Below are 13,876 nucleotides of genomic sequence, written 5' to 3' on the forward strand. Positions count from 1 at the left end.
AGCTAGCCTTTTACCAACTAGTTTGGTAAGTTGGTTAGAACTTATGGATTAAGGTCAATTATGCTTGCTTGACTTACTCCTCGATGTTAGGGGTTAACTAAGCGAGATTAACTCATGGTAATTATCATAGTTGTGGTTATGGTAAGGAAGGGATTCCATAACTCATCCCAAGTCAAGGTTTCATTTATGTTTTGAACCACTTTTCCATTACTTTTTAGCCTTACTTGCTTATATTACATACATAGTTCTTTTATTCCTTTATTAGTTTATTAATTGCAATTTTGTCTAGTTCTTTTATCTCTTTATTCCTTTATTGCTTTCTTATTATTAAAAATACCCCTTGTTTTCCACAACCAATTTTATGCACTCATTGGCATTAGTTCCTAGGGAGAATGACCCGAGGTTGAATTACTCTCGATCTCGGTTTATGTTTTGCATTTGAATATCATCTAAACTTTGATGTTGAGAGTTAGTTGTTGGTTTAGCTATACTTGCAACAGAGTGATCTTATTTTGAGAAATTCTAGACCAACACTAATTCAATTCGTCAAATTGGGGCCATTGCCGGGGAGCTAGCGTCATGAGTGCTATATTTTGGTTGTTGTAAATATGTCTATAGTGTGATTTGTTTTCTACTTGTTTTACTTCGTCTTCATTGCATTTCCTCTTGATACAATGCACTTACACTTTGCTTTAATATGCGAGTACCTAGTGGATTTGAATACTCATGTTTTAATTATACCACTAGGGCAAATTATATGAGTGCATTGGCTTAAGTGAATTGACTTGGAATTACTTGTTCATCATGGTTTTCACATTAAATTTATCACATGACCAGTACTTGCTCATTGTTAATGCTTGGCATTTGTTTGAGTGACTTCACTTGATTGCTATCAAATGTATCACTTTTTGTAACAAGTACCTATACCTTGTGAATCTTTCTTTGTGTTTCATGATGAATAAGTAGTTTTCTTTTTTTCATTGTATTGGTTATTGCTTGTTGTGCTATTTTATCAATCTTGCGCTTTCACTTGCACAATATCGATAACCAATCTCTCATAGATTCAATTCACTTTTGTGGTTACCTAGGGTTGCTTGTACCTTAAGTTTTGCTTATTCTTTACTTGCAACCTAGGCAATTTAATTGAGGAACATATGCTATTTTCTTTCGATGGTATGGATACCGCTTTACCCGGCTAATGTGTCTATTCTAAAGTGTGCGCACACTTAGAATACACACATTATCTTTTATCATACCACACTCATATGATATTTTCTTCAATTGTTGTTTACTTATGTATAGAGTAACCCAAGCCCCCGCATCCGCCAGCTGACGGTGGAGCTCTTAGAGACATTCCTCCCGGATTGTGTTCATGCACGAAGGACCGTGCAAAGCTTAAGTGTGGCGGAGGATTCGTCATTTTTGGGCCGTAAACTCTCTTCTCCGAACACTTTGCACTTTATTTTTGTTTACTCTTATTATGTTTCTTGTAGATATTTGTTAGTATTTTTTTTACTATTGCATCCTTACTCTAGTTAATATATATATATATATATATATATATATATATATATATATATATATATTGCATTTGCATGGTATATATTTATAGATAGAAGTTGTGATTGGATTATGTGAATAGTATAGCACCTAGTTCAATTTTGTCCTAAGTGTTCATATTAATTTTTGGATGTTGAAAATTAGGAATAGAACTAGGAAAGTTTTTGAAATTGCATCCATCACATCATACATACATATAGGAAATAATTTTGGTAAAAAACAACAAGGATTTCCAAGAATTTTGTTTTTGGGGCGTTCTATTGAATTGATTTGGAAAATTGTTTTTTATACTTTCTTGAATGATTTTTATGGAATATAGAAGAGAGATAGAACAAAACAACCTTGTGAGTTGTTGAGCCTTAATGAGTGGTTACACATTATAACCACTAATTTTGTTCATTGTGTGCTATATCTCCTTCTATGATTGTGATATTGGTTTTGCTTGATTCTTTATTTCCAATATTTGATGTTGTGATTGCATTTAGCATGATTGAGGATATTTTTTATATTAAGCTCACTCACCCATGTGGACCTACCCTTACATCTACCATTGTTAGCCAATCTTGAGCTTTATTTATCCCATTGTTTTTTAACATAACCACATCAAAATCCTAAGCGTAAAACAATGGAATGACCTTAAATTGCATCTTTGATTAGCTTAGGTTAAAGTGTGTGTGTCATTTAAGTGTGGGGGAAATTTTGGAAAACATTGGTAGTGAATGAAAAAGTGTATTAGGTATGCATTGAAAAAAAAAATTTTGAAAAATGGGTGCACATTCATGTATCAATTTGCTTTAACCATATGTATTTGTCCTAGAAAAAGAAAAACAAAAGAAAAAAAATGAAATGAAAAAATAATAATAATAATAAGAGGGGACAAAGGTTGCCCCAAAGAAAAAAAATGAATAAGAAATGCATATATGTTTTGAATAGAAACTAAGGCATGAATGTGTGTGAAAAGAAGTAATGGGTGGCTGGAATGCATTTTTGTGATTAGATTGATTCATGTATCATTAACCATATGTATTTGTCCTAGAAAAAGAAAAACAAAAGAAAAAAAATGAAATGAAAAAATAATAATAATAATAAGAGGTAAGAGGGGATGCCCCAAAGAAAAAAAATGAATAAGAAATGCATATATGTTTTGAATAGAAACTAAGGCATGAATGTGTGTGAAAAGAAGTAATGGGTGGCTGGAATGCATTATTGTGATTAGATTGATATAGGTTGAGTTGGATACTTGAGCTAATCAAAGATTCAATCTTTTAGTCCACTTAGCCATATATTCATCTTACCCTTACCCCAACCCCATTACAACCTTCTAAATACCTCATGATACTTGCATACATGCATCAAATACTTGTTGATTGTTAGATGAAAAGCAATTCCTTGAAAGCATAGTCTACTAAGATTCCAGATGGCATGTCTGACTGGCTGGACTCTATTGTGTTGATGTGTGTTACAGTTGCTGACCCTAAGTATTATGTGTGACTTAGGAGGCACCATAGGATTTGTAGTGATAGGGATTAAGAGAAGAATTATGAGTTAGCGTCACCTGACCCTGAGGAGAGGGTTAGTTTTCCCTCTATGACTCAAGGGGAACGTCCCTTTTTCTATACTTATGACTATTTCTTTAGTCAATTGAATATTACCATTCCTTTTACCCCTTTTGAGACCGAGTTGTTGTGGTCCTGCAATTTAGCTCCTTCTCAACTCCACCCGAACTCTTGGGGCTTCATAAAAATCTTCCAATTTTTGTGTCAGGAACTGGATATCTGACCTACACAACTCTCTTCCTTTATCTTTTTGTGTTGACGAAGCCTGGGGTAGCGAAGCAGAAAGTCTCCTGGGTTTCTTTCCGAGCTACTCAAGGAAAAAAAGTTTTCTCTATGTATGACGAGTTCTTTAGGGACTTTAAAAACTACTATTTCAAGGTCCGAGCTATTGAGGGAGCTCGGCCCTTCCTTTTGGATGAAAATGATGAGCCTACCTTCCCTTTGTGCTGGCAGAAGAATGTAGTAGTAGCTAGGTACCCTTGGGAAAGTCTGGACGAGGTCGAGAAGGCCTTTGTAAATGTGTTAGAGAAAAATTGGGGGGAGCCCCCTCATCTTGACACAAAAAATTTATAGGGGATCCTACCCTTCTTCATTCTGATTTGGGTAGTGACCAACTTCTTGTCTTATAATTCAGGCTTTATGATTGTCGATCTGTCCCTCTCTTGTTTGCAACTGGATCTTTGTTGTTTTTCCTTTTTCAGAGATGGTGAAGTCCACGAATTCTATGAAGCATTTTCGTAGGGCAAAGAAAGCGACAGCTACTCAAAACATCTCGGCCAAGACTGCGGAGGGAGAGTCTCTTCAGGTTCCTCCAAAGAAAGCAACATTGGGTGCTTCTGGGCTGAGGATGGTTATTCCAACTCCTCAGGTCCGGATTGTCCCCTCTGACCCAGTTCGACCATCTACTAGTGCTGCCTCTTCTCCTATTGATGGTCCTCCTCTTAAAAAATAAAAGACTGTTGAACCTTATGACTTGGATGTCCCTGATTTTGATATTGTGGGGTTTTGCATCAAATACTTGTTGATTGTTAGATGAAAAGCAATTCCTTGAAAGCATGATTAGAGGAGACTTGAGTGATTAAACCCTAAATACGGAGCGTTGAGAGTACATACACACCTAATGAGGGTTCGATCACTCAACTCTATGTTTCCATACCTCTTATCATGTATTCTTACAGGTTGCTTCATTTTTGATGTGTAAATCAATTCTTTAGATTTTCGATTGCATTGAGTTATTTCTTTGCCTAGCCCTATATATCTATACACTGCTTGGAATTTGATTGTTGCTTTCACCAAATCAATAGGACACTATATATATATATATATATACTTGCATGCATATAGATAGTTGCATTCAATAAGTTGTTTCCCTTTGATCATTCTCCTTGTTTGGTTTAGCATGAGGACATGCTATTGTTTAAGTGTGGGAGAATTGATGAGTCCATATTTAACGATATATTTTATCTTGAATTGGATGGATTTCATCACATAAACTCACACTTATTCACTAAAATAGCATACTTTGGTGTTTGATCCCTAAATTGAACCTAAATATGAAAAACATGTTTTTTGTGCTTAAATTGAGCAAGTTAATCCCACTTTTATTCTATTCAATGTCGTGATATGTTTATTGAGTGATTTCAGGTCCTAGAGGCAAGAATGGTTTGGTAGAAGTGGAAGAAAGCATGCAAAAAGGGAGAAAACATGAAGAAAATAAAGGAGAAAAGCATTTCAGCCTGTGCCCACGCACAGGGGTCAAAATCAGGACTTGTGCGTCCGCACAGGTCTATGTCCATGCTCAGGGCAGAATGGAAATCAGGACCTGTGCGTCCGCACAGGTCTGTGTGTCTGCACAGGAGGAAAAACAGCAAGTGTGCCCATGCACAGACCTGTGCGTCTGCACAGGTACCAGCGCATACCTCCAATTAAAAGTCACGTGAACTCGCGTTTTGGGGGCTTTTTGGCCCATTTTTTGAAGGCTTGAAGGCTGAAATGAAGGGCTATATGAAGGAGGAACAACACATAACAAAGGGAGCTCACTTTTAGATTAGGAGAGTTTTTAGGAGTAGTTTTAGGGTAGTTTAGTTTTATGTTTTCTCTCTTAGGGTTTTAATTAGGTTTTCAATGTAGCATTTTATACTTCAATTTTGGCTTTGGATTTTACTTTCCCATTGTAGGTATTTCTTTAATTCCTCTTTTATTGCACTACTTGTTCTACACTTTCTTGCATTCTCATTTTCTTTATCAATATACACACAGTTTTGCAATTTTAATTTCTAGTTAATGAATTTGATGTTTGATGCTCACTTTATGTTTGTTTAAGTTGTCTTTATTGATTTTTATCATTTATGGTTCATAGCTTTCATGATTTTCCTAATTTTGCCGTGTTTTATGTTTATGCATACTAGGTGTTTGATGAAATGTCAACCCTAGCTATGGGGTAAATTTTCACCCCTTGGCTTGGGAAAAATGAGTCTATGGATTACTAGAGCCTTAATGTCCAATATTTAGTGGTAATTCTTGGGGAGTTAGTTGATTCTTGTTTCCATTAAAGCTAGCCTTTTACCAACTAGTTTGGTAAGTTGGTTAGAACTTATGGATTAAGGTCAATTATGCTTACTTGACTTACTCCTCGATGTTAGGGGTTAACTAAGCGAGATTAACTCATAGTAATTATCATAGTTATGGTTATGGCAAGGAAGGGATTCCATAACTCATCCCAATTCAAGGTTTTATTTATGTTTTGAACCACTTTTCTATTACTTTTTAGCCTTACCTGCTTATATTACATACATAGTTCTTTTATTCCTTTATTAGTTTATTAATTGCAATTTTGTCTAGTTCTTTTATCTCTTTATTCCTTTATTGCTTTCTTATTATTGAAAACACCCCTTGTTTCCCACAACCAATTTTATGCACTCATTGGCATTAGTTCCTAGGGAGAATGACCCGAGGTTGAATTACTCTCGATCTCGGTTTATGTTCTGCATTTGAATATCATCTAAACTTTGATGTTGAGAGTTAGTTGTTGGTTTAGCTATACTTGCAACGGAGTGATCTTATTTTGAGAAATTCTAGACCAACACTAATTCAATTCATCAATGGGCTGCCAGAATCTGAAGTTACTACTGCAGGAGATTCTGCAGGAGACAATTCTATTTTGTCTCCTGAAACTGGAGAAATCCCTAGGAATACCTGTTCCATGGATCCCACTTTGACAAAATCTATTTCTAAGTCTTCTAGACCTTGTGAGTATAGATTTTTGAAGAATTATCCACAAGAAATTATCATTGGGATGTCTCTCAAGGTGTCAAAACTCGATCCTCTACTAGACAAGCAACAAAAGATTCAAACCTAGATTTTTTGTTTAATCTCAAATGGAGCCACAAAATATCAAGGGAGTACTTGATGACCCCTCTTGGGTAAAGGATATGGAGGAAGAACTTCATGAATTTGAAAAGAATCAAGTTTGGACACTTGTTCCAAAACCAAATAGAAAGGAAGTGACTGGCACCAGGTGTATATTCAGGAATAAGTTAGGTGAAGATGGAAGCATAGCTAGAAATAAAGCAAGATTGGTGGCACAAGGATATGACTAAGAGGAAGGAATTGACTTTGATGAATCTTTTGCCCCAGTTGCCCGAATAGAAGCCATAAGACTTCTCCTTGTTTATGCTACTTATTGTGGTTTTAAACTATTTCAAATGGATGTAAAATGTGTATTTTTGAATGGAGTAATAGATAGAGAAGCGTATGTGCTCAGCCACCTAGTTTTGAAAATAAAGAGCTTCCAAATCATATTTTCAAACTTTCAAAAGCTCTTTATGGTCTAAGACAAGCTCCTAGAGTATGGTATAAAAGACTTAGTTCTTTCCTATTGAAAAATGGATTTCAAAGAGGCACTATAGACACTACTCTGTTTATTAAAAATTCTAATAATTCTTTCATTTTGGTCCAAATTTATGTTGATGACATCATTTTTGGATCATCTAATAAAATCCTTTGTGCTAAATTTGGAAAACTCATAACAAGTGAATTTGACATGAGTATGATGGGTGAACTTAATTTCTTTCTTGGGCTTCAAAAAAAGCAAACTGAAAATAAAATTTTTATTCATCAAGAGAAGTATGCCAAGGAATTAGTTAAGAAATTTAGGATAGAAAATGCCAAATTCATAGGAACACCCATGCACCCTAACTCTAAGTTAGAAAAGGGTGAAACTGAGAAAGATGTAGATAAAATTAGGTATAGAGGAATGATTAGTTCTTTTATGTACCTAACATCCTTTAAACCCGAAATTGTACAAAGTGTTAGAATTTGCTCTAAATTTTAGTCACAACCGAAAGAATCACATCTTTCTGCAGTTAAGAGGATCATTAGATATGTTCATGGCACATCCAATCTTGGTTTATGGTACCCCAAGACTAACGAGTTTTCTACAGTTGGTTATTGTGATGCAGACTTTGCCAGAGACAGAGTAGATAGAAGAAGTACATCAGGCATATGCCGTTTTCTTAGAAGGTCTTTGCTGATTATAAATTAAATGCTAAAAACATTCCATTGTTGTGTGACAACATGAGTGCTATAAATATTTCCAAAAATCCAGTTTTGCACTCTAGAACTAAACATATTGAAGTGAGATTTCACTTAATAAGGAAACATGTTCAAAAAGGGAATATTAGCATTCAATTTGTTAAATCAGAGGATTAATTAGCTGATATTTTTACCAAAGATCTAGCTGAGGACAGATTTTGTAAACTAAGAATTAATCTATGCATTCTAAGTTATGATTCCTTACTTGAGCCTTGTTGATGTGTTTGTTGAAGTTTTAGCTCTCAGGTTGGGAGGAGATAATTTTGGTCAAGTGAAGAACCATCATCCTGAATCTTAGTCTCTGGGTTCAACGGCAAGCTCTGAATCTTCTGGGCCAACCTTTTAGTTCTAAGTTCGTGTGGTCCATTGTGTTTCCTTAAACACTATCATTCTTGGGCCTAATGGGTGTTACATCATACATGTGGGCCTTTATGTTTTGTCATTTAATGAAAAAGGTTTATTTTGAAATTTGTTTTATTTTACCTTGTACTTTATTTTAAATAAACTCAAAATAAAAACTTTTTAATGTGATGTCAAGTCTTTTTAAAGTATAGTCATAGGTGATACAGTTGCATGGTTTCAAGAAACCTCTTTCTTGTAGTAGTTACCAAACTTCTTTCTTCATATCTCCTTCCATAACCTCTTCGGTTTCCTCCCCCACTATCATAATTATTTTGTTTTTGTAAAACCCTTGATTCAAAAAATGAGGAAGAAAATTGTATTTCAAAAGAGTCCTCGTGCCAAAATCTATAAACTACCAAATAAACTAAGGACTTCACCTCGTTTCAAAGATCCAACCTTTACACCTTCTCCTTCTCCACCACTCTCTCCTCCTTGCACCGATCCAATGGTTCGTACCAAAACTACTCCAAGGTATCTTTTATCATCCAAGCCGACGGCTCCACCCAGTAGTCCTTCTCAGCCAAGTACTCGATGGGGAAGTGTCCTGCTATAGAGGAACCTGCACCTGAACCGTCAATACCTAAGCCTAGGTCAGTTCCTCAACCTCCTCAAAGAGGTAACCCTCGTATCCTTCTTAAATCGGTTAAGGAACTTTCCGTTGATCCTTTTGAACACAAACCACAGTTTATGATCTCTCACTCTAACTATAACCCTCACCGTTTTTGTTCTACCATGAACCATGATTTTTATGAGGGTGTTGTCATTCATCGTCCTATTTGTCCCACTTTTCTGGCTGATTTACCAACCCTGAAAAAGAAAGGTTTTGTTTTTGCTGATAATCTTGAGTTTTTGGACTGGCACTATATTTTCAAAATAAAAAAGCCTGTTTATCCAGTCTTAGTCAGAGAGTTCTATACAAATATGACCTACCATGAGGGCAGTATTTATTCATATATAAAAGGCCATGATCTTATTTTCAATAATGAATCCATAAGTGACTTTCTTAAATATACTAATGTTGGTGCTTGTGCTTATACCTCTGGTAAGTGGAATGAGGAGTTGGGTGTTTCCTATAAAGATGCTCTAGTTCATGTGTGTGAAAATATCTCTCTGATTGATGCCCTCACACCAAATCACAAAGTCCTTGGTCATCTTCGTGCTCAGTTGCATCGTATAGTGAACCATATTATTCTTCTTCAAAGCGGTTCATATCAGAGGTGTCTGATATTAGCCAAAAGTGGGTTTGAAATTTTTCTCAAAATAGAATTGGCATTGCAAGTATAGTCCTAAACCAACAATCAACCAGCATCAAAGTTTAAATCAAGAATTGTCACAATTCAAATCAAATAACCGGGAGTTTTAAGTCCCTGGTCGTTCTCCCTAGGAATTACAATTAAGTGTCCTATTATTGGCTATGAGGGAATGGGGTTAAGATAGCAATTAGCAAGAAAAAGTAAATGACAATAAAATAAAGATGCATGCAAGGAATTAAATAGAAAACAAGTAAGCAAAGAAAATGGAAATTAAATGGGAAAAAAGACTCTTGGCAAGGATTGGAGAATTGAGGATTTCTATCCTAGTCATAGACCACAAACATGGTAATTGCAAAGAATTAATCCCAATTAGTCTATCCTAACATCGAGGATAAGTCAAAAGGGCATAATTGATCTCAATTCATAAGTCCTACCCAACTCACTAATTAACTTAGTGAAAGACTAGTGTCAATGGAAAGCAAACCAACTAACAATCCTAACACAATGTAGAATGGACAATCACAACTCAAGTTCACCTAATTACCCAATTTTTCAACCAAGAGTGTGAAAAACTATGCAAAAACTAGGCCAAACATTTTATCAAACACTTGGTGTGTATGAAAATAAAATCATTTTAAATTACAATAATAATAAAATCTAAAGCTACCAAATGTAAGAGAATAATAATAATAACAACTCAATTAAACATCAAATAACATAAAAACATCAAATTGCATCAAATGAAAATTGAAATCAACAAGTGTTCATAAACTAAAAGTGGCATAAATGAAAAAATAACAAAAGAAACTAAGAGAATAAAGATAATAGGACATGAAAACATAAATAAAACTACACTAAAACAAGAATTAAAGAGTAAAATTAAAGAGAAACTAAGCTAGAAACCCTAAATTCTAGAAAGAAGGGGGAGCTTCTCTATCTAGAAAACTAAGCTAAAACATGTAAAAACCTAAACCTAATTGCTCTCCCCTTTCACCCTTCTTCAATTTGACTTGAAATAGCTTCAGAAATGGGTTGGATTGGGCTTTGAAAGCCCAAAAATCGCTGCCAGCATTTTGCAATTAATGAGGTCACGTGTCAGGACTTGTGCGTACGTACAAGTGTGTGCGAACACACACTGGCTAAATCTCGACTTGTGTGTACGCACACAATATAAATATATGCATATCATTTTGAATCTCCAGATGTTAGCTTTCCAATGCCACTAGAACTGCCTCATTTGGATCTCTGTAGCTCAAGTTATGATCAATTTAGTGCGAAGAGGTCAGGGTTGACAGCTTTGCAAATCCTTCATTTCTTGAATTCTCCCATTTTGCATGCTTTCCTTCCTCACTTCTTCAATCCATACTTCCCTTGTTGTTCCAAGGGTTACCTGAAACTGTAGGTCGATCTCGGATGAGATCTTCAGTACTGGTCAGAAATGACGTGTCTGGCTGGCTGGTGGCAGCCGGAACTGTGGTGTCCGACTTGCTGGACCGGCTACACTTCTGATCCTTGGTCACCGGAGGGTGGGGGGTACCTGCAAGAGACTCCGATGCTTAAGTTAGCACGGGTATTAAGCAGGTTTTTTTAGTAGAATCAGAGTATGAGTTATACCTGGGTGCTCTAGTGTATTTATAATGCTGAGATGCGACCTTTTTGATAAGATAAGTTAGTTATCTTATCTTATCTTTATCCTTGAGTTGAGGTCAGCGTATCTTTCAACGGAATCGCCTTCATCTCTATAGGCTTACGCCGCCTTAGGATTCGGGTCGTGCTCCTCTGTTTGGGCCCTTAATTGGGCTTTTCTGTCAGTTTGGCCGAGCTCTTTGAGAAGAGGTCGGATAGTTTAACCTGAAGAGGTCAGTCGCTTTATCTTCAATCATCCCAGGTCGGATAGCTTGACCCAGGGTATGAACAGTGCCCCTGCTTGAGCTCGTTCTTCTTTTTGAGGTCGAGTCCTTGATTGAAGTCGAACTCAAGCACTTTCGTCGATTCCTTTCTTTGTAGAGTTTTTTTTGAATGTAGAACGTTTTTCTCTGAAAGCGCGCGCTTTTATATCGGCGCTTTGGAAATGTGCGAGGGTTTAATGCCTTTATTAACATTAATTGCCCCGTTTCCCTTAGGCTCTCTTTATTTTTGATTTTGCAAACCCAGAAACGGTTTCTCTCCTTCGCCTCTTTCGTAACTTCTTCGCATTTCTCCCTTTATTCTCTCGCTCTCAACTTTTTTTTGTGTTTGTTTTGTTTCGCCTCCGTTGGTGCTTCACTTTTGAGAGACAATTTCCTGCCCCGACTTTCATCTTTCTTCAGAACTTTCCTCCTTTTTCTAGGTTTGGTTTCTACTTTTTGCTTCCTTACTTCTTTTGCCGTTTTGGCCTTCGATTTTTGATAATGTTTTGGTTTTGCTTGAATCCTTGTTTGAAAAACTTGAATCTTTTTGCATTTGTCGTGCCTGTTTGTCACCGTGTGTTCTGGAGTTTCTTCATCTTCTGCATGATTGCTTTTGCTTAATGCTTTTAGGGTTTTCGCATGCTATCGCCTTTTCTGTTTGTGCTTTTGATGGTGGTTTTTGCCTAATTCTGAGAAAGGTTGTGTCTTTGGTGGTTTTCTGTTTGGCATTGTTGACGTTGACAGTGCTTTCGCTAGTAGACTGTAGAAAGATAGTTGCTTTGATGACTTTTGCGTTTTTTAACTTGATGGACGAAATGCTTGATGCTTTAGGTCTTCTTTCCTTGTTTTGAGAGATACTAGGGTGTAGGTTTTTCCTAGAAATCTTGCTTTGTTATTGCCTCCAAAGGATGCCCCAGGACTTTTTGGTTTTAGTCTTGGGGTTTCCTTTTGTTTATCCACCCGTCGAGATGTTTTGACCTGTGCCCGAGATGTTTTTTGAGTAATCCGCTCTTCTTTTCTTTTGTAGGATCTTAGTTGACCTCATGTCTTCCCGAAATAACGTCGTAGCGACGCCTTCCCAGGTCCCTGCGGGTATGGCCGATTGGATGGACTCCATGGTTCTCATGTGTGTCTCGCTGGTTGACTCTGAGTTTTGTTCTCAGCTTAGGCAGTTTCACAGCGTCTGTAGTAACTCTGGTGATGAGAAGAATTATGAGCTTGTTCCTCCTTCCTCTGACGAGAGAGTCTGTTTCTCAACTCGAGTTGTTGACAATCGCCCTTTCTTTTATGCTTACGATTTTTTCTTTGGTCAATTCGGAGTTACTCTTCCCTTTACTCCATTTGAAATCGACCTGTTATGGTCTTGTAATGTTGCCCCTTCTCAACTTCACCCCAACTCCTGGGGTTTTATTAAAATCTTCCAATTATTGTGTAATAGTTTTGGTATTCCTGCTTCCCAATCTCTCTTTTTCTACTTGTTTGTCTTGACTAAGCCTGGTGTGGTGAAAAAGAAGTCAGCTTGGGTCTCCTTCCGTTCTACCCAAGGAAAGAAAGTTTTTTCCATGTTTGACGAATCATTTCGGGATTTTAAAAACTATTTTTTCAAGGTCCGAGCTGTTAAAGGATCTCGGCCCTTTTTCTTGGATGAAAATGATGAGCCCGCCTTTCCCCTAGAGTGGCAGAAGGATGTTAGGGTATCTAGGTACTCTTGGGACATGTTGGATGAGGCTGAGCGAGCCTTTGTGACTGTTTTAGAGGAGCATTGGGGTCAGCCTCCCCATCTTGACACAAAGAAGTTTCTAACCAATCCTTCTCTTCTTCAAACTGAGCTGGGTATCTTGTGTTTCCTTTGCTGTTTGCCTTATGATGCTTCTAGCTGTTTTTTTGACTTGTTTGGTTTGTGGCTTGACTTCTATTTAATTTACAGAGGCAATGAAGAACAATGAGTCTATGAAAGCTTTTAAAAGGGCACAGAAGGCGACTGCTGCCAGGAATGTTGCCGCCCGGGCTGCTGGGGAGGGGTCTTCCCAGCCCCGCGAGAAGCCGGCCGTGCCGAGCTCTCCTGGGGTGAAGAAGACGATCCCGATACCTCGGGTTCGTTTGGTGGATCCTCCTTCTTCTTCTGTGGCTCCATCCGCCGCTCCTCCGAGTAAAAAGCAAAAGACTTCTGAGCCTTTCGACCTTAATGCTCCTGATTTCAACGCCATTGAGTTTATAGATCAACAAATTGGGCCATACGGTACCATTCCCATGGATGATGTGTCCATTCTCCATCATTTGGAATTTATGGCTCAGAATCATGTGAGGATGGCCTTTATGTCGGCTGCACTTCATCGCACTGTCCAGAATCTTCCTCTCCATGCTACCAAGGCGTTTATGGAGGAGGCGAAACGAGAGTTTGACCGGATGAAGGGTTTGAAGGAGGAGCTCGAGGTGAAGGTGGTCAAATTGGAGAAGGACCTCGAAAATGAGAAGGCGAGTTCTGAGGCGCTGGCTGCTTCCTTGAGGTTGGCTGAGGATGCGGCCATGATGCACAAGGACAGCTATGTGACTTCCTATAGGGAGGGGAGGCGCCTGAGGGAAGAGCTTGACAATGCCCGGGAGGATTATGCTGAGCTCCAAG

This window comes from Arachis ipaensis, chromosome B10 (assembly GCF_000816755.2).
Source record: "Arachis ipaensis cultivar K30076 chromosome B10, Araip1.1, whole genome shotgun sequence".
Lineage (NCBI taxonomy): Eukaryota > Viridiplantae > Streptophyta > Magnoliopsida > Fabales > Fabaceae > Arachis > Arachis ipaensis.